The 22,031-nt window shown below is 41.5% G+C and overlaps 1 protein-coding gene across 2 annotated transcripts in view; it reads left to right on the plus strand.

Moving 5' to 3' along the window:
* Window positions 1–22,031, plus strand: part of mcc (MCC regulator of WNT signaling pathway) — a 257,268-nt gene that overhangs the window by 82,677 nt on the left and 152,560 nt on the right. The window lies entirely within an intron of this gene.

A 22,031-nucleotide genomic window follows, 5' to 3' on the forward strand; every position in this document is an offset into this window, starting at 1 on the left:
AAATCTTTATGCAGATAAGTGAATATTTTGCAGTGTTGAATGCCTGAACAGCCATTTAATATAATGTCCAAGTCACATGCTTGATTGTGTTTTTCGCTCAACAGGCTGCTCAGTTTGGTTTGTTGATTTGATTTGCTGATTTGTAGACCACCATATTTAATCCCTGCATAGATAGTACCTAGATATCAAATTTGTTTCATTCTGAGATAATGGAGTCATCTATCAATGTTGAATATTAAGCATTTCTTAAATGGCCTCTTTTTAAATGTTTTCAGACCAGCTAAATGAGGATAATTTTGTCAGACATGATGGAAATAAATACACAGCTATGTTAATGAGAGGCTGCTTTTGTTCATGTGGCTTTGTATCCTAATGTATTTATGGCTGCATTTTTATACTGTAACTGTAGAGTTAGTGTGACACTTCATGTGACTCTTGAAGGAGGGAGTCTCGTGCTTTGTTCTGGAGTCAGATTGGGTCCAGACTCTGGGTTTACATTACAACTTCAACATTGATGTGAAGAGACACTGGAGTTGTAGTGTAAATGCTGTCTTAATCGGATAGATACATTTTCTATGGCTACAATTTAGGGTCGTGAATCCTGTTTCATAGTTATTGTTATTACCTAATTTAGTCTTTGTAATATTTTTATGTATGGACAAGCTATGGTACAAATACATACTTTTGGGTCACTCATCGCTTGCAAGGTAAAAACATATTTTAGTTTTGAAAATATCTTTTGTGGCTGGGGGAAAAGAAATCAGGAGTAATTATGGTTAGGAAATATTACTATTAATGGAGTTATACGACTGAATTTCTCTTTCCCAGAAATGTTCTCACAATTTAGGCAGGAGAGCTGAGATGCAAAAAGGAAAAGCATATCTTCAAACTCAATTTGTCATCTTTTTCTCTCCTACCTAATTTCTGTATTTCTACTAGCAAACCCACACTTAGCTATGAGTTGGAGTCTTAGAACTGCCTTCCACTTTCCTTATTTAGTATATGTTGCCCAGTGTTAATTGAGGTAATGAATAAGGTTTTGAGGAAGGAAGCACTTAAGTTACCTAGTGCTCATTGGGTCATGCCTCTTATTGGATTGATTGGCATTGAGAGCAGTGTGGTGAAGTCTGTGACCAAGTTTTAAAAAAAATATATATTTCTCGGGATATGGGCATCACTAGCAAGGTCATCATTTATTAGCCTTTCCTCAGTTGCCCTTGAGAAGATGGTAGTGGGCCGCCGCCTTGAACCGCCACAGTCCATGTGGTAAAGTTACTCCCACAATGCTGTCAGGTAGCGAGTTCCAGAATCTTGACCCAGTGACGATGAAGGAACGGTGATATATGTCCAAGTTGAGATGGTGTGTGACTTGAAGGGGAAGTTCATCTTGCTCTTTTGACTGGTAGAGGGTAGATTGTGAGATGCCATTGAAGAAAGTGAAAGCAAAGCAAAAAATTTTACTAGAGTTCTACTTTCTAAATGCCATTCCTCTGATCATTTTTTGTTTTGCGTTTTAAATATGGATATGCTGGAAAACTGACCGTGCGTCTTGACACAAGCTTGTATACAGTGTTTTACTCCATAATTGGTGATGAGCATCACAAATGATTTTTCTATTAAATTCAGGATTCCTTTCAAAGATAGCCATGCTATTAATGCCCATGCATCATTTTTTGCTTGCATATGAGTAAAAAAGTTTTCTCAGATTTTCACCAACTTTGATAAATAAGCCTTTCAAGAGACTCTGTGCTTGTATTGCAAGATGTTTGTGCAATTTAAGAATAGTGTTAAAGTGAAAGTAGCAGTCAAAATATTGATGTGCATAAATGATTGAGCCATGATAGTTGCACTTAAAAGAAAGAAAACTGCTACAAAATTAAATCTGTCATATGAAGGGTATTCAGGATCCTGTCTAGAAGGCAGAATAAATCCATTAATCAGACTTCTTTGGAGGGGCACACATTCATCAATACATTACTGTCAGAATTATCTTGATGTAGCCAACCGGATTAGTAAAGATTGTTGTGATGTGGTTCAAACATCTGTTGTTAAGAGTTTTGATTGCAGCCAAACAGACATTCTTGAGGATTTTCTCCAAATTCCTGGAGTGAAAAAGGTTCCATTTACATGTAATGTGCCACGTTAGTATTTATAAAATATCACTACATTTTCAGTGAAGATCCAGTTCAGTTCACATGACAACGAAATGAGTTGAATCTAATCTTTTAATGTCTTCCCAGAACTTGGACAGGTTATGTTCAGCTCGCATCTTGGTCATCATAGTTTTGCTATAATTTCAACATTTCATAGAATCAGCATTTCCTTCAATAGTTTAACAGCAGTTTGGATAAGTGGACCGTGACTCCTACGACTTGGAAACTGTACCTTTTTTTAATCTTATGTCCTTCCAGAGATGCATCCTGAGGGGTTCACTTGCAGTATTCTGCTTACTGAATTTAGTGTAGCCCTTAGTTACACTACCAAACTGTCTTTGAAATGCTGATTATTACCGCAGTCAAGAGGTTTACAGAGTAAATTATTCACAATTAAATTGTAACTTAAAGAAACAAAAATCAGAAAACACTAAAAATAAAATTACATCTAAGTATATACTGAGAAGCTCTGTAAAGGGCCATTGGGTAAGAGCGGCATTAGATTGAGAAATATTCTCTGCCAATGATGACCATAGTTCCATTTCTGAATACTGAATTCATCCTGTTAAATGTTCTTATGAATCTTCCGTACCACGTTATTCTGTTCCTTGCTGTTCAAATGAAATTTTAGAAGAACTATTGTCCTGTTAGGTGTCAAAGTCAACGTACGAACATACGAATTAAGAGCAGGAGTAGGCCATTCGGTCCCTCTAAGCCTGCTCTACCATTTGATAAGATCATGGCTGATCTGATTGTGACCTCAACTCTACTTTCCTGTCCACCTACTATAACCTTTGACTCCCTTGTTAATCAGGAATCTATCGAACTCAGCCTTAAAATATTCAATGACCCTGCCTCCACCACTCTCTGGGGAAGGGAGTTCCACAGACTCATGACCCTCAGAGAAAAAATTTCTCCTCATCTCAGTCTTAAATGGGAGACCCCTTATTTTTAAATTGTGGCCCCTAGTTCTAGTCTCTCCCACAAGGGGAAACATCCCCTCAGCATCTACCCCTTCTAGTCCCCTCCGGTTCTTATATGTTGTCAACTCTTTGAATCTACAGTTTTGAGACTTGCTTGTGTGTGTGTGTGTGTGTGTGTGTGTGTGTGTGTGTGTGTGTGTGTGTGTTCACTTCTTGTCAACTTTTTCCATCACTCTAAGTACACCTGTCGCTCCCTCCAGTGGAGACCCTTCAGCAGCACCACTGGCGTGACAAGTTTAAATAGGTAGTTTCCATTGTAAATGCAGACACAGGAATTTATAATGGAAAAAGTTAATGTAAGATGTGTAGATTTTTCATATCTATGTGCTAGCATTTACTTCCTATGTCATGATTTGTTTCACTGATATTACTTTTAACTGTAAACTATGTCTTTGTATTTTTATACTGACGTGGCTAAGAGAAGTTGAAGATAGTATTAACTCAAAGGAAGTGGCATATAAAGTTGCCAGAAAAAACAGTAATCCTGAAGATTGGGAGCATTTTAGAATTCAGCAAAGGAGAACTAAGAAATTGATAAAGGGAAAATAGAACATGAGAGTAAATTAGTGAGAAACATAAAAATGGACAGTGAAAGCTTCTATAGGTATGTAAAAAGGAAAATACTGGCAAAGGCAAATGTGGGTCCCTTACAGACAGAGACAGGAGAATTTATAATGAGGAATAAGGAAATGGCTGAGAAATTAAACAAATACTTTGTGTCTGCATTAACGGAAGAAGACACAAAAAACCTCCCAGAAATACTAGAGAATCAAGGGTCTGGCGAGAGTGAGGAACTGAAAGAAATTAGTATTAGTAAAAAAATAGTACCAGAGAAATGAATGGGACTGAAAGTCAATAAATCCCAAGGACCCGATGATCTACATCCCAGGGTTTTGAAAGAGGTGGCTATAGAGATAGTGGATACATAGGTTGTCATCTTCCAAAATTCTACAGATTCTGGAATGGTTCCTGCAGATTGGAGGGTAGCAAATGTAACCCTACTAGAGGGAGAGGAAACCGGGAACGACAGACCTGTTAGCCTGCCATCAGTAGTAGGGAAAATGCTAGAATCTATTATAAAGGATATGATAACAGGACACTTAGAAGATAATAATAGGATTTGGCAAAGTCAGCATGGATTTATGAAAGGGAAATCATGTTTGACTGAAACCTATTGGAGTTCTTTGAGAATGCAACGAGTAGAATAGATAGGGGAGAACCAGTGGATGTGGTGTATTAGGATTTTCAGAAGGCTTTCGATAAGGTCCACACAGGAGGTTGGTGAAGAAAGTTAGAGCATATGGAATTGGGGGTAATATACTGGCATGAATTGAGAATTGGTTAACAGACAGACAACAGGAAGTAGGAATAAATTGGTCATTTTCAGGTTGGCAGACTGTGGCTAGTTGGGTACCGCAGGGATCGGTGCTTGGGCCCCAGCTATTCACAATCTATATCAATGATTTGGTTGAGGGGACCAAATGTAATATTTCCAAGTTTGCTGATGACTCAAAACGAAGTGGGAATGGGAGTTGGGAGCAGGATGCATCGAAGCTTCAAGGGGATACAGACAGGCTAAGTGAGTGGGCAAGAACATGGCAGATGGAACATAATGTGAAGTTATCCACTTTGGTAGGACAAACAGAAATGCAGAGTTTTTTAAATCGTGAGAGATTGGGGAATGTTCATGTTCAAAGGGACATAACGCCCCACTATTTCGTCAGTTATCCGATTAGAGACCAAAATGGTAAACTATATGTGGAGGCGGAAGATGTGGGTATGGTTCTTAATGAATACTTAGCATCTGTCTTCACAAAGGAGAGGAATGATGCAGGGATTGAAGTTGAGGAGGTGAAATATTAGATGGGATAAACATAGTGAAAGAGGAAGTATTAAGGGGATTAGCATCTTTGAAAGTGGATAAATCACCAGGGCCAGATGAAAAGTAGCCCAGGCTGTTAAAAGAAACCAGGGAGGAAATAGTGGAGGCTTTAACAATAGTTTTCCAAATGTCACTGGATACAGGCGTAGTGCCGGGGGATTGGAGGGCTGCTAACATTGTACCGTTGTTTAAAAAGGGAGCAAGGATAGACCGAGTAATTACAGGCCAGTCAGTCTAACCTCAGTGGTGGGCAAATTATTGAAGTCAATTCTGAGGGACAGGATAAACTGTCACTTAGAAAGGCATGGACTAATCAAGGACATAAGAACATAAGAACATAAGAAATAGGAGCAGGAGTAGGCCAATCGGCCCCTCGAGCCTGCTCCGCCATTCAATAAGATCATGGCTGATCTGATCCTAACCTCAAATCTAAATTCATGTCCAATTTCCTGCCCGCTTCCCGTAACCCCTAATTCCCTTTACTTCTAGGAAACTGTCTATTTCTGCTTTGAATTTATTTAATGATGTAGCTCCCACAGCTTCCTGGGGCAGCAAATTCCACAGACCGACTACCCTCTGAGTGAAGAAGTTTCTCCTCATCTCAGTTTTGAAAGAGCAGCCCCTTATTCTAAGATTATGCCCCCTAGTTCTAGTTTCACCCATCCTTGGGAACATCCTTACCGCATCCACCCGATCAAGCCCCTTCACAATCTTATATGTTTCAATAAGATCGCCTCTCATTCTTCTGAACTCCAATGAGTAGAGTCTCAATCTACTCAACCTCTCCTCATATGTCCGCCCCCTCATCCCCGGGATTAACCGAGTGAACCTTCTTTGTACTGCCTCGAGAGCAAGTATGTCTTTTCTTAAGTATGGACACCAAAACTGTATGCAGTATTCCAGGTGCGGTCTCACCAATACCTCCCTGTTTTTATATTCTATCCCCCGAGCAATAAAAGCCAACATTCCGTTGGCCGCCTTGAGCACCTGCTGCACCTGCATACTAACTTTTTGAATTTCTTGCACTAGGACCCCCAGATCCCTTTGTACTGCAGTACTTTCCAGTTTCTCGCCTTTAAGATAATAACTTGCTCTCTGATTTTTCCTGCCAAAGTGCATAACCTCACATTTTCCAATATTGTATTGCATCTGCCAAATCTCCGCCCACTCACCCAGCCTGTCTCTTTCCCCTTGTAGGTTTTTTATGTCCTCCTCACTCTCTACTTTCCTTCCCATCTTTGTATCATCTGCAAACTTTGATATGTTACACTCGGTCCCCTCCTCCAAATCGTTAATATAGATTGTAAAGAGTTGGGGACCCAGCACCATCCCCTGCGGAACACCACTGGCTACTGGTTGCCAGTCCGAGAATGAACCATTTATCCCAACTCTCTGCTTCCTGTTAGATAACGAATCCTCCACCCATGCCAGAATATTACCCCCAATCCAGTGATTCTTTATCTTGAGCAATAATCTTTTATGTGGCACCTTGTCGAATGCCTTCTGGATGTCCAAATACACTACGTCCACTGGTTCCCCTTTATCCACTCTGTACGTTATGTCCTCAAAGAACTCAAGCAAATTTTGCAGACATGACTTCCCCTTCGTAAAGCCATGCTGACTTTGTCCTGTTAAATTATGTTTATCCAAATGTTCCGCTACTGTCTCCTTAATAGACTCAAATTTTACCCACCACAGATGTTAGGCTAACTGGTCTATAATTTCCAGCCTTCTGCCTACTACCCTTTTTAAATAAGGGTGTTACATTAGCAGTTTTCCAATCTGCCGGGACGTTTGCCGAGTCCAGAGAATTTTGGAAAATTATTACCAAAGCATCCACAATCCCTCCTGCCACTTCCCTCAAGACCCTGGGATGTAAGCCATCAGGTCCAGGGGATTTATCCACCTTGAGTCCCATTAATTTACTGAGTACCAATTCCTTAGTGATTTTAATCATATTTAGCTCTTCTCCTCGCCCCCCCCCCCCCCGCCAGAACCCCCTGTTTGTCCAGTGTTGGGATATTCTTAGTGTCCTCTACCGTAAAGACTGAAACAAAATATTTGTTCAGCATTTTTGCCATCTCCATGTTTCCCACCATTAATTTCCCGGTCTCATCCTCTAAGGGACCTACGTTTGCCTTAGCCACCCTTTCTCTTTTTATATAACTGTAGAAACTCTTGCTATCTGTTTTTATATTTTTTGCTAATTTATTTTCATAATCTATCTTCCCTTTCTTAATCAATCCTTTAGTTACTTTTTGCTGTCTTTTGAAGACTTCCCAATCTTCTATCCTCCCACTAAGTTTGGCTACCTTATATGTCCTTGTTTTTATTTGGATACTATCCTTAATTTCTTTACTTAGCCATGGATGGCTGTCATTTCTTTTACACCCTTTTTTCCTCCGTGGAATATATATTTTTTCAAAATTGTAAAATAACTCCTTAAATGAACACCACTGCTCATACCGTCTTACCCTTTAATCTATTTTCCCAGTCCACTTTAATCAATTCCGCTCTCATACCATCATATTCTCCTTTATTCAAGCTCAGTACGCTTGTTTGAGAACCAACCTTCTCACCTTCTAATTGGATATGGAATGTAACCATGTTATGGTCACTCATTCCCAGGGTATCCTTAACTAGGACATTATTAATTAATCCTGGCTCATTACACAGGACCAGGTCCAAGGTTGCTTGCCCCCTTGTAGGATCAGTCACATACTGCTCAAGAAATCCATCCCTAATACACTCAATAAACTCTTCCTCAAGGCTGCCCTCAGCACGGATTTGTTAAGGGGAGGTCGTGTCTGACTAACTTGATTAAGGTGACGAGGAGGATCGATGAGGGTAGCGCAATTGATGTCGTCTCCATGGATTTTAGCACGGCTTTTGACAAGGTCCCACATGGCAGACTGGTCAAAAAAGTAAAGGTCCATGGGATCCAAGGGAATGTGGCAAATTGGATCCAAAATTGGCTCAGTGGCAGGAAGCAAAGGGTAATAGTCGACGAGTATTTTTGCGACTGGTGGGATGTTTCCAGTTGAGTGCCGCAGGGCTTGGTACTAGGTCCTTTGCTTTTTGTGGTATACATTAACGATTTGGACTTAAATGTAGGAGGCATGATTAAGAAATTTGCGGATGACACAAAGATAGGCCGTGTGGTTGATAGTGAGGAGGAAAGCTGTAGACTGCAGGAAGATATTAATTTACTGGTCAGATGGGCAGAAAAGTGGCAAATGGAGTTCAATCCGGAGAGATGTGAGGTAATGCATTTGGGGAGAGCAAACAGGGCAAGGGAATACACAATAAATGGGAGGATACTGAGAGGTGTAGAGGAAGTGAGGGACCTTGGAGTGCATGTCCACAGATCCCTGAAGGTAGCAGGACATGCAGATAAGGTGGTTAAGAAGGCATATGGAATGCTTTCCTTTATTAGCCGAGGCATAAAATATAAAAGCAGGTATGTTATGCTGGAACTGTATAAAACACTAGTTAGGCCACAGCTTGAGTAATGTGCACAGTTCTACTCACGACTTTGCAGGAAGGATATAATTGCACTAGAGAGGATGCAGAGATTTACAAGGATAGAAACATAGAAAATAGGAGCAAGAGTAGGCCTTCCGGCCTGCTCCGCCATTCAAAATGATCATGGCTGATCATCTAACTCTGTACCCTGTTCCCGCTTTTTCCCCTTATCCCTTGATCCCTTTAGCATTAAAAAATATATCTCTTTCCTTCTTGAATATACCTAATGACTTGGCCTCCACTGCCTTCTGTGGTAGAGAATTCCACAGGTTCACCACCCTCTGAGTGAAGAAATTTCTCCTCATCTCTGTTCTAAATGACATACCCCGTATCCTGAGACTGTGACTCCTGGTTATGGATTCCCCATTCATCGGGAACATCCTCCCTGCATCTAGTCTGTCTAGTCCTGTAGAATTTTGTATGTTTCGATGAGATCACTTCTCATTCTTCTAAACTCTAGTGAATATAGTCCTAGTCGACCCAATCTCTCCTCATACATCAGTCCTGCCATCAGTCTGGTAAACGTTCGTTGCACTCCCTCCATGGCAAGGACATTCTTCCTCAGATAAGGAGACCAAAACAGCACACAATACTCCAGATGTGGTCTCACCAAGGCCCTGTACAACTGCAGTAAGACATCCCTGTTCCTGTACTCAAATCCTCTTGCAATGAAGGCCAACATACCATTCGCCTTCCTAACTGCTTGCTGCAGTTGCCAGCACTGGAGAATTTTAGCCAAGATGACAGATTGGATAGGCTGGGCTTGTTTTCCTTGGAATAGAGGAGGCTGAGGGGTACAAAATGATGAGGGGCCTTGATGGAATGGATAGGAAGGACCTATTTCCCTTAGCGGAGGGGTCAATAACCAGGGGGCATAGATTTTAAGTGACTGGTAGAAGAATTAGAGCGGAAATGAGGAATTTTTTTTTCACCCAGATGGTGTTGGGGGTCTGGAACTCACTGCTTGAGAGGGTGGTAGAGGCAGAACAACTCATTTAAATAATATCTGGATGTGCACCTGAAGAGCTGTGACCTGCAGGGCTACGGACCAAATGCGGTAAAGTGGGATTAAGCTGGGTGGCTCGTTTCTCAGCCGGTGTGGACACGATGGGCCGAATGGCCTCCTGTGCCGTAAATTTTCTATGATTCGATGTGTCCTTGTACATGAGTCACTGAAAGCTAACATGCAGGTGCAGCAAGCAATTAGAAAGGCAAATGGTGTGTTGGTCTTTAGTACAAGAGGATTTGAGTGCAGGAGTAAAGATGTCTTACTGCAATTATATAGGGCCTTGGTGAGGTTGCACCTGGAGTATTGTGTACAACTTTGGTCTCCTGACCTAAGAAAGGATATACTTGCCATTAGAGGGAGTGCAACAAAGGTTCACCAGACTGATTCCTGGAAGGGCGGGATTGTCATATGAGGAGAGATTGAGTAGACCAGGCCTGTATTCTCGAGAGTTTATAAGAATGAGAGGTGATCTCATTGAAACATACAAAATTCTTACAGGGCTCGATAGGGTAGATGCAAGGAAGATGCTTCCCCTGGCTGGGGAGTCTCGAACCAGGGGTCACAGTCTCAGAATAAGGGATAGGCCAATTAGGACTGAGATCAGGAGAAATTTCTTCACTGAGGGTGGTGAATCTTTGGAATTCTTTACTCAGAGGGCTGTGGAGGTTAAGTCATTGAGTACATTCAAAACAGAGATAGATAGATTTTCAGATATTAAAGGTATCAAGGGAAATAGCGATGGTGCAGGAAAATGGCTTAGAGGTAGAAGATCAGCCATGATCTTGTTGAATGGCGGAGCAGACTCGAGGGGCCGGATGGCCTACTCCTGCTCCTATTTCTTATGTTCTCCCAATAATACAGCCTCGCTGCTGTCCTCCAAACTCCCAGACTTGTTCCTCTACTTGACATTAGAGTTATGTTTTCAGCAAATCTTATATTTTAACTTCTCCTGGGTCCTGTTTCTTCCGGTTTTTAGTTAATTTAAACTTATTTTCACTTGCCACCAGGTAAGTTTTATTTTTATTTATTGAACTTGCTGCCATCTTCATATGCATCAGGTCCCATTGCTTTTTTCCCTGGGTCTTTCCATCTTTGTCCCCAGCCCTTTCTATCTCCCATTCTTGCAAAGGGACTTGCCAGTGCCTCCTTGCCAGTGCTTGCCTGGCCCATCCCTCGTTTTCCATGCTGCACCTGCCTGCTCGGGCCTCTGGCCACCCACCCAGTTGTCCATATTCCCATCCTGATGCTCCAGGCCAAATGGTCTACTCCTGCTCCTATCTCTTATGATCTTATGGATCCTACATTGGTTTACCAGCCCTAAGCGAGCGAGTAGTAATTTTTTTTTCTTCTTAAGTGTTTAGTCTATTTATAACAATGCTAGAAAGATGATTTTAGGATCTGGCAGTTTCTGAGGAGGGGATGGGGAGGAGAGGTGACTGGAGTGATTGTTGGATGATGCTGGGAAACTGACCATTTTTTTAAAGAGCTTTATAACATTAAGTCCTTCATTTAAAATAAAACAAATTGCTGATTTCCCACCTTCGTACTGGGAAACTGGTTTTGGGGCCAGGCTGGTTTTGCAGAGGATGAAGGAAGAAGAGGAGATGGGTTTCGAGGGAGGGGAGATGATGGGGAAAGATACAGAAGGCATTGGAGTCGTGGGAAGGGAAACTGGTTTGAATGGGTTTGGAAATAGGGTTGAAGACATTAAGTATGTGGGTTGCTGTGCTGACTCCTTCACATAGGTCACAGTGGCAGTAAGAGGAACCAAACATCCCAAAACCGGACTGTGCTCCAGCCGCATCCCTCCCCCACCTGCACCTCTCGACAGCTCTGCCCATACTTTTCTTCTGACCACTGCCTGTTCCTCTCCTCCCCTCCCCTGCGACAAAAAGTGAGTGTACAGGACAGCAAAGGAAAGAGAGAAATCAAAGAGGACACAGAAGTAGAAAAGAACAGAAGGGCAGAGAAACAGAAAAAAAGACAACTTGCATACCAAAGAGGACAGAGACAGGTAACACAGACGTGTTTTGATTTAGCATGCACAACCCCATGGCAGACCCTCTTGTTTTAAATCAAAGTTGATCCATTACCTATCTATTATAGAATCAGTCCTTCCCACCGCAAATTCTTTCCCTTTCCCACCAAACCATTGCCTGCTCGACCCTGCCAAATTTTTAAAGCTTTTCCTCACCAACACACCTCACTTCTTCCCTGCCTACCAACCCATATCAAACTCCTTTCCTACTCTGCTGTGATATTAAATTTTATGTTTGGGATTCTTTTTGGCTAGAAACAATGTCAAGGGTTAAAACAGTCACGTAGGATATTTCTCAAAGGAAAAGCTCAGACCAGACAAGCTGGCACCTAACAAGGTGCAATATATTTGAAATTAGGTGTTAATTGTTAAAAAGGCCAAAGCCATCACATTTTATCACAGTCGTCGACATTATCAAAGATTCAGAAGAAAATAGAAAGTAAGAAAGAGAGTCTTGCATTCAAAAAGCATCTTTCACAACCGCAGGACATCCCAAAGTGCTTTTTTTAGCCAATGAAGTACTTTTGAAGTTTAGTCACTGTTGCAATGTAGGAAACGCGGCAGCCAATTTGCGCACAGCAAAGTCCCACAAACAGCAGCGTGATAATGACCAGATAACCTGTTTGTGATGTTGGGCGTAGTCCTCTTTCTCTGACAGCTTGATGGCTAATATTTCCATCGTTGGAATAATAGCTTTACATATGCTTACTTCAAGAGTCAGTTCAGCTTTCCAAACACAAAAGATCTCCGTTTTAAGATTGTGTTTCGACCAGCAGAGGAGCTAGGTCAGTTTGAGATTGTGGCATGTTTCACAGTGTAAAAAATGTGCCCCTGTTTAAAGTCTACGTTTAGAGTTTAGATTGGCGTCTTCATTATTTTACATATGAAGGAGGGTAGCGAAGTCTGTGATTCACAGTTTAGTATTCTATTCATTAACCTGTATTTGAATAAAAGCAACTGTTCATTTAGAGCCTGAGTCTCTGTATGATAAGAGTATATATTCAGTCTGCCTTTATGATAGGAGAATCACGTGGGGACTACTTACATTCTGGAAGCTGGTTTACAGACTAAGGGTTCTTTGTTGTGATCCCTGGTCTTGCTATTGTTTACCTACATATCAAGCAGAAAAGATACACTCCAGATCATAGGGGCCCAATTACAGAAGTGGCCGGTAACGCTGAACTTGAGCGAATTTCTAGTGTAAAATCCTCAAAGTGATGCCTACGAGCTCACCCGCACTTCTTCCCCTAACAACACACCTCCTTCACTTTTTCTCCTACCCATACACCTTCACCATTTCCCCTACCAACCCACCCTCAGCACCACTTCCTTCTCCACCTTCACATATTAAGTTAGACCTCAGACAGCAAAACCTTAGGCATGGGCCTGGTACTTGAGTTTGTGGCTCACTCCAAATGGCCATGAACTACATCCGGCCTATTGTGCCCTATTTTTGGAACTTTCTTTGCCTGTGAGGCCAGTCTTGGACCTGTAGTCCTTCCCTCCTTGTATACATGTTTAATACCGAAAACCAGCCTTAGGTTGGCAACGTGCCATAAGAAAGCACGAACAAGAGTGGGTCAGTGATGACCCTCCTCCCAAGTGGTCTCATATCATGCATCTTGTAGACCCTCAATTCTGAAACATTACAGCACAACCCCTCCTCAGACACTATCAACGCCCCCCCCAAATTCAAAGCTCTTTCGTTGGCCCCCTCACTCCGGTACATGTGCAATCCAGAAAACCACCCCAGTTCTGACACAGTGCAAGTTCTACTTCCTCTGCCCCCCACCCCGTGCTCCAGACCCTGTCATTGGCCCTTTCCAGTTCTGTCGCACCCCTGTACTGTCTGCCTCCAGCTTACTGCTCCCTGTTGCCCTCTGTCCCCGTGCTTCCAGACTCAAAAACCTTCCTTCCTTTGTTGTTGGACCTCAAGGCATTTCCCAGTATTCAAGATGCCAAAAACTATCTCCTGAGGACTCAAAGACCCTAAAAATCCAAATACATGTACGTGTCCCCACTCCTCCGCTAATGCTGCCACACACTGGGATCCCACCTACCAGGTCCTTTTTTGTGTTCCTTGTAGAAAGCTGAAGTGTTTAGATTACTGTTGAACTCGACAAGTTGAAAAACCATGTGATGATGTGTCATGTGTAACAAAACGTATCTGGACAATGACAGAAAATGTATTGCAAAATGATTAAGCCATGTGTAATTTGGGAGACGGAGGCACTCTTTGTTGACTTTTTGTTCTATAATTATATTTAACCTTTGAATACTGAAATTTTAAAACTTTTCACGTATGTATCTCTTATTCAGATTTAGTTTTCCACACAAGGTCATAGTAGTGTGCTAACTGAAAGAATTGGGCATAAGTCATGATATTTCAGCTCACATGGTTGATATCCTCCCCATAAAAGTTCCCTATCAGAAGGTGTACTATTTCTTCTGTCTGATCTGCAGCTGATTAATAGAAACAACCTGCATTTATGGATCACCTTGTCACATCCTCAGGGTGCTGTGGATCTTCACAACTAAATATTTACTTTTGAAGTGCACTCACTTTTGTAGGTGAACATGGGGCACACAGCAAGGTCTTGGAAACAACAAGTAAGATGAATGACCAGTTGATTAAGCAAGAACTCCCTGCTCCTTTGTGAATTGTACCATGGGTTATTATGTACATTTTACCAAGCTACTGGGGTCTGAGGTCTCAAAAGATGGATATTGAATATTATATTATATTGGACATCCATTGTTTTTAACTTTTTACCATTTAGAAAGTACCCTGTTCTAACCTTTTTTGATCCAAAGTGGATGACCTCACATTTGTCTACATTGAATTCCATTTGCCACAGTTTTGCCCATTCACCTAATCTATCAATATCGCTTTGTAATTTTATGTTTTCATCTACACTGCTTACAATGCCACCAATCTTTGTGTCATCGGCAAACATGGTTTGTGAGACTTTCTATGCCTTCGTCTAAGTCGTTAATAAATATTGTGAATAATTGAGGCCCCAAGACAGATCCCTGCGGGACTCCACTAGTCACATCCTGCCAATGTGAATACCTTCCCATTATCCCTACTCTCTGTCGCCTTTCGCTTAGCCAACTTCCGAACCAAGTCCGGACTTTTCCCTCGATTCCATGGGCTTCTATCTTAGCTAACAGTCTCTTATGTGGGACCTTATCAGATGCCTTCTGGAAGTCCACATAAATAACATCCATTGACATTCCCCTGTCCACTACTTTAGTTACCTCTTCAAAAAATTCAATCAGGTTTGTCAGGCACGACCTACCTTTCACAAATCCATGCTGGCTCTCTCTGATTAACTGAAAATTCTCGAGGTGTTCAGTCACCCTATCCTTGTAGATTCCAGCATTTTCCCCACAACAGATGTTAGGCTAACTGGTCTATAATTCCCCGGTTTCCCCCTCCTTTCTTAAAAGGCGGAGTGATATGTGCAATCGATCTCTGTTTTGGATGTACTCAATGACTGAGCCTCCACAACCCTCTGGGGTAGAGAATTCCAAAGATTCACCACCCTCTGAGTGAAGAAATTTCTCCTGATCTCAGTCCTAAATGGCCTATCCCTTATTCTGAGACTGTGACCCTTGGTTCTAGACTCCCCAGCCAGGGGAAACATCCTCCTTGCATCTATCCTGTCGAGCCCTGTAAGAATTTTGTATGTTTCAATGAGATCACCTCTCATTCTTATAAACTCTCGAGAATACAGGCCTAGTCTACTCAATCTCTCCACATAAGACAATCCCGCCCTCCCAGGAATCAGTCTGGTGAACCTTTGCTGCACTCCCTCTAATGGCAAGTGTATCCTTTCTTAGGTAAGGAGACCAAAATTGTACACAATACTCCTGGTGCGGCCTCACCAAGGCCCTATATAATTGCAGTAAGACGTCTTTACTCCTGTACTCAAATCCTCTGTACTAAAGACCAACATACCATTTGCCTTTCTAATTGCTTGCTGCACCTGCATGTTAGCTTTCAGTGACTCATGTACAGGAAGCCCAGGTCCCTTTGAACATCAACATTTCCCAACCTCTCACGATTTTAAAAAATACTCTGCATTTCTGTTTTTCCTACCAAAGTGGATAACTTCACATTTTTCCACATTATGTTCCATCTGCCATGTTCTTGCCCACTCACTTAGCCTGTCTATATCCCCTTGAAGCCTCTTTGCATCCTGCTCACAACTCACATTCCCACCTAGTTTTGTGTCATCAGCAAACTTGGAAATATTACATTTGGTCCCCTCAACCAAATCATTGATATAGATTGTGAATAGCTGGGGCCCAAGCACCGATCCCTGCGGTACCCAACTAGTCACGGTCTGTTAACCTGAAAATGACCAATTTATTCCTACTTCCTGTTGTCTGTCTGTTAACCAATTCTCAATCCATGCCAGTATATTACCCCCAATTCCATATGCTCTAACTTTCTTCACCAACCTCCTGTGTGGACCTTATCGAAAGCCTTCTGAAAATCCTAATACACCACATCCACTGGTTCCCCCCTATCTATTCTACTAGTTACATTCTCAAAGAACTCCAATAGGTTTCAGTCAAACATGATTTCCCTTTCATAAATCCATGCTGACTTTGCCAAATCCTATTATTATCTTCTAAATGTCCTGTTATCACATCCTTTATAATAGATTCTAGCATTTTCCCTGTTACTGATGGCAGGCTAAACAGGTCCGAAGTTCCCTGTTTTCTCTCTCCCTCCATTCTTAAATAGTAGGGTTACATTTGCTACCCTCCAATCTGCAGGAACCATTCCAGAATCTGTAGAATTTTGGAAGATGACAACCAATGCATCCACTATCATTACAGCCACCTCTTTCAAAACCTTGGGATGTAGATCATCAGGTCCTTGGGATTTATTGACTCAGTCCCATTAATTTCTGTAGTAATTTTTTTACTCTTACTAATCTCTTTCAGTTCCTCATTCTTGCCAGACCCTTGGTTCTTTAGTATTTCCATGAAGACAGACACAAAGTATTTGTTTAATTTCTCAGCCATTTCCTTATTTCCCTTCTAAATTCTCCCGTCTCTGTCTGTATCGGACCCACATTTGCCTTTGCCAGTCTTTTCCTTTTTACATACCTAAAGAAGTTTTTACAGTCCGTTTTATGTTTCTCACTAGTTTACTCTCATTCTATTTTCCCTTTCTTTATCAATTTCTTGGTCCTCCTTTGCTGATTTCTAAAATGCTCCCAATCCTCAGGCTTACTGCTTTTTCTGGCAACTTTATATGCCTCTTCCTTTGATTTAATACTATCTTTAATTTCTCTAGTTAGCCATGATTGGCCGCTTTTCCTGTTGGGTTTTTGTGCCTTAAAGGAATATATATTTGTTGCATATTATGTAATAATTCTTTAAAGGCTAGCCATTGCCTGTCTACCATCATACTTTTTAATGTAGTTCCCCAATCAATCGCAGCCAACTTGCGCCTCATACCTTTGTAGTTTCCTTTGTTTAGATTTAAGACCTTAGTTTCGGATTGAACTACATCACTTTCAAACTTAATGACGAATTCTATGATATTACGGTCACTCTTCCCTAAGGGCTCCTTTACAACAAGATTATTAATTAACCCTTTCTCATTGCACAATACTAGACCTAAAATAGCCTGTTCCCTAGTCGGTTCCTCAACATACTGGTCTAGAAAACCATCTTGAATGCATTCCAGGAATTCGTCCTCCACAGTATTAGTGCTAATTTGGTTTGCCCAATTTATATGTAGATTAAAGTCCCCTTGTTACATGCACTTCTAATTTCCTGCTTTTTACCACTACTTTATTACCACTACTGTTTGGTGGCCTATAAACAACTCCCACCAATGTTTTCTGCCCCTTGCTGTTTCTTAGCTCCACCCAAACTGATTCTACATCATGATGTTCTGAGCCAAGATCCTTTCTCACTATTGTACTGATCTCATCCTTTAATAACAGCGCTACCCCACCTCCTTTTCCTTTTTGCCTGTCCTTCCTAAATTTTGAATATCCTTGAATATTCAGTTCCCAGCCTTGGTCACCCTGCAGCCACGTCTTCGCAATGGCAATTAGACATATGCATTTACTTCTATTTGTGCCATCAATTCATCTAACCTTTTTGCGAATGCTGTGTGCATTCAGATAAAGTGCCTTTAATTTTGCCTATTTAACATTTTTTTTCTATTTTGACCTTATTTGCTGCTGGCCTTTGTTTCTGCTGCCTTCCAATTCAACTTACTACTTTTCTGCCTTCCACTTCCAGCTTTGTTACTCTGCCTTCTGAATCGCGTCTCAGGTTCCCATCCCGCTGCCAAGTTAGTTTAAACCCTCCCCAACAGCACCAGCCAACCTCCCTGCAAGGACATTGGTTCTGGCCCTATTGAGGTGCAACCCATCCGGCTTGTACAGGTCCCACCTCCCCTCAGAACCGGTCCCAACCTTGTGTGCATGCAAAACGGGGTTTGCACCACACTTCTGGCAAAGTTACAGTGGCGTTAGTGGGAGCAGCTCTGAGAAAATTCATCCCCCCCTCTCCCCCACCCCCCAAGTCAACATTTAAGAATAGGTTGAAGGAAAAGGGAATAAAAGGATATGGGAATAGAATGAGCAGCATCAATTGAACCGTTCAGCCATTTAATTTTTAAAAAAATGATTCATAACAGTTTTGCAAATCAATTTCCTCACTCTGAATGCAATTATAAAAATTATTTTAAAATACATAGTTGATTTATGCACTGCATTGATAGATACGTCTGTTAATTGCAAAATAGTGTCTTAAGTGTATGGTACATTGATTAAATGTATTTTACGTTGATTAAGTTGAAGTGGGGGAGATATTAAGGACTTTCATTACAATAATGCTTTCTTACAATTTGTCACACCTGTCTCTCTTTTGAAAGAGACATTTGGCCTAATAACTTACGTAAATTCAGTCCATTTAATTTGTAATTTTGGCATATAACTTACCTTTAGTATGAATTGGACATCATGATAGACTATAATTGAAACCCTGGTTAAACTGTTCAGCCCCGAGAGCTTTGATTGGAGGCTATATTATGAGAATGATATTTATCACTTTTAACAAAGCTGTTACTCAACTTTATCTTTTCATAAACTATTTTGATTGCTTAACTTAGAAATAATGTTAAAGAATTGGTTTTCCAAATTTTACATTTTAACCTCCCAATTTCAACATAAAATTGAAATTTGCTGACGCCACACAAGTAGGTGTTTGGTAAATGGTGAGGATGACTGCAAAAGACTTAAGGAGGACTTAGACAGATCAGCAATATGGGCAGCCAGGTGGCAGATGCAACTTAATGCAGGCAGGTGTGATGTGAACATTTTGGACAAGAAAGTGAGGAATGGGAGCATATACGCAATGCAAAAATGCTGAAGGTTTTGGAGGAACAGACAGACCTGGGGGTGCAAATACATAATTCCTTGGAAGTATAAGATAAAGCCATTTAAAAAAAAAAGTCCAACAGTATTTTGAGTTTTATAAATGGGACATAGAGTACAAGAGCGAAGAGGTTATTTAAATGTGGGTAAAACACTGTTTAGGCTTCATTGAGTACAGTGTGTAGTTTTGGGTGCCACATTATGGAAAGAGCATTGTGGATTCACCAGGAGATACTGAAGAATGAGCAACTGTAGTTATGGAAGAGACTTGAGATATTGGGTCTACTTCCACCGAAGCGCAGAAAGCAGAGATTGAGGATTTTAAAATTATGAAGTGTTTTGATGGGGCGAATAAGGAAAACTATTTTCTCTGGTTGGGGAGTCAGTAACAAGGAAATATCAATTTAAAATCATCACTTGAGTGTGAGGAGGGATGCTAGAGAGTTGTTAAAACATGGAATGCTCTACCACAGGACTGACTGAGGCAGTGGCTATTGTACCTTTTTAAGGGAAAATTGGATCACTATTTGTTGAAAAGAAAGATACAGGAATACGGGGAAAGAATGGGGGCTGTGGGATTAATTTTGGAAAGCTGGCAAGACACGAGTTGTAAACTTATGGTTCTATGGCTCTTGCATCTTTTTGTGTCCTTAGTGCCGGTGAACACCAATTGGAATCAACACCCATTGTAATTGAACAGCCAGGATTGCTAGGCCTTGAAAAGTGGGAGGATTTAGATTTGAAGAGTGAAACAGAAGATTCTTTTTGAGGCCTTTTTTGGTCAGTTTTTCATTCATTTATGTTTTTTAAGTTTTTACCTTATGGGTTCTCAGGAGCCTTTGTCAATTGTTGTAATTTTTTTAATTCAAAACACAATTACAGTCAACATTCCACTGGGAATTGCCCCTGAGTTGCTGGGATGAAGAAAACCACCAGAGAGATGCCAGGCAGGTTGGGCTGCATGAGAGGTGCTCTGTGCCTACTTGTCATTATCCACATACCTGCATCTGCAGACAGATGTGACCAGGTCTTGCTTTTGGCAGATGATCAATGTGCGTAGAGGCTTGAACTCTCCAGATAGATTTTGACAGCATGCCTAATGGCACAGATAAATGTAATGGCCTCACTAGCATAATGCTGGAGTGTTCTTCAGAAACATCCCCAGTAAGACCATGTCATTTATTAAGTGGTGAGGCATGCCAAAGTGATAATCACTCAGCAAGACTTGATTTGCCAGACATTCCAATATACCACCAACCATATTTGTAGGCATTGTTCAATCTACCTGGCAGCAGCCATGGGGAAGTCTCTATGCAGGGTCTGGACCAATGTGAGATTATTACATTGAAGTCAAGAGCTCAAATAAAACATCATACATCTGTCTAATTTTTGCTACGAGCTGATAGTGATATGAGATTAATCTCTCTGGAGGAGGCTTGACATCACATGCACAATTGAGTGAAGTGGGGGAGCATCACGTGCACAATTGAGTGGTGTGGGGAGCTTAATTACTGTCAGTTTCAAGATAATTGAAATGCATTCCATAGAAGAGTACAAATTATTCTATTAATTTCTTGAATTTAAAAAAATGTTTGTTTAGAAAGGGGTTTTGATTTTATTGGTCATATATGACTGTGGTGATGGAATTTAATGAATATTCTGTGATCAGTTAGTTCACTTTTAATAGTTATACTCTCTGCTATCAAATTATGTGACAAGTTTCTCTGATGACTCAGATGATTAGGCATTGAGTAGCTGAGCAATGCGACATTGATGTCCCAGTTTTAATCCTAATCTTTGCTGAACTAACTGATCTCAGCTCGGACGACATTAGGGGCGCCATTTTGTCCCCACTGATTTTTTCCCTCCCCATCAATCAGGGTTCCCTGCTCCTGATTGTTATCCAGTGACTCCTGCTGGAAATGCATGCCATTGTGAGGGTGGGATCATATTTGGTTGTGATGTACTATGTGCCTCCATAGTTACATAACCTGCCAACATTCATTGTCAAAACTTATAAAGAAAGGTGACCATTCTCTGTGGAATCATATCCCAGCAAGGAGTCAATGTCCTCACCCCTTCTCCTCCTTCCCAGAACTAAGATAGGGTTCCCCTTGTCCTCACCTTCCACCCCACCAACCTCCACATTCAGTGTATCATCCTCTGCCATTTCTGTCAGCTCCAATGCGATGCCACCACCAAACACATTTTCCCCTTCCATCCACTTTCAGCATTCCGAAGGGACCATTCCCTCTGCGACACCCTGATCCACTCCTCCATCATCCCCAACACCCGCTCTCCTTCCCATGGCACTTTCTTGAACGAGCGCAGGAGATGCAACATCTGCCCTTTCACCACCTCTCTTCCCACCATCCAGGGCCCCAAATAGTCCTTCCAAGTGAAAGTGATTTACTTGTACTACTTTCAATTTAGTATACTGTATTCGCTGCTCATGATGCGGTTTCCTCTACAATGGGGAGACCAAATACAGATTGGGTGATTGCTTTTCTGAACACCTCCGCTCAGTCCTCAAACGTGACCCTGACTTTCCGGTTGCTTGTTGTTTTAATTCCCTGTCCCACTCCCACGCTGACCTCTCTGTCCTCGGCCTCTTACACTGTTCCAATGAAGCTGAATGCAAGCTCGAGGAACAGCACCTCATCTTTTGATTAGGCACCTTACAACCTTCTGGACTCAACATTGATTTCAATAACTTCAGACCATAACCACTGCTCCCTTTTTTTTTAATGGGACTGCAAGTGCTGGTCATGGTTCTGCTGTTGCCATTTACAGCTCCTCTAGACCCATCTTTTGTTTCTTAACTTGTCCCATTATCACTCTCCTTGCCTTGCATCATCACCCCTTTTGTCATTTAATCACTCTTGCCCTCCACCCTGTCACAGACTTTCCTCTTTGTTCTTTCTTCCCCTCCCCTCCCCTCCCCTCCCCTTCTTCCCCTCCCCTTTTGCCTGGCTCTGTACTTGCTTAAGAACTGTTAACTCTTCAACTTCTTTCAGTTCTGA

The sequence above is a fragment of the Heptranchias perlo genome, chromosome 4, assembly GCF_035084215.1.
Source record: "Heptranchias perlo isolate sHepPer1 chromosome 4, sHepPer1.hap1, whole genome shotgun sequence".
Lineage (NCBI taxonomy): Eukaryota > Metazoa > Chordata > Chondrichthyes > Hexanchiformes > Hexanchidae > Heptranchias > Heptranchias perlo.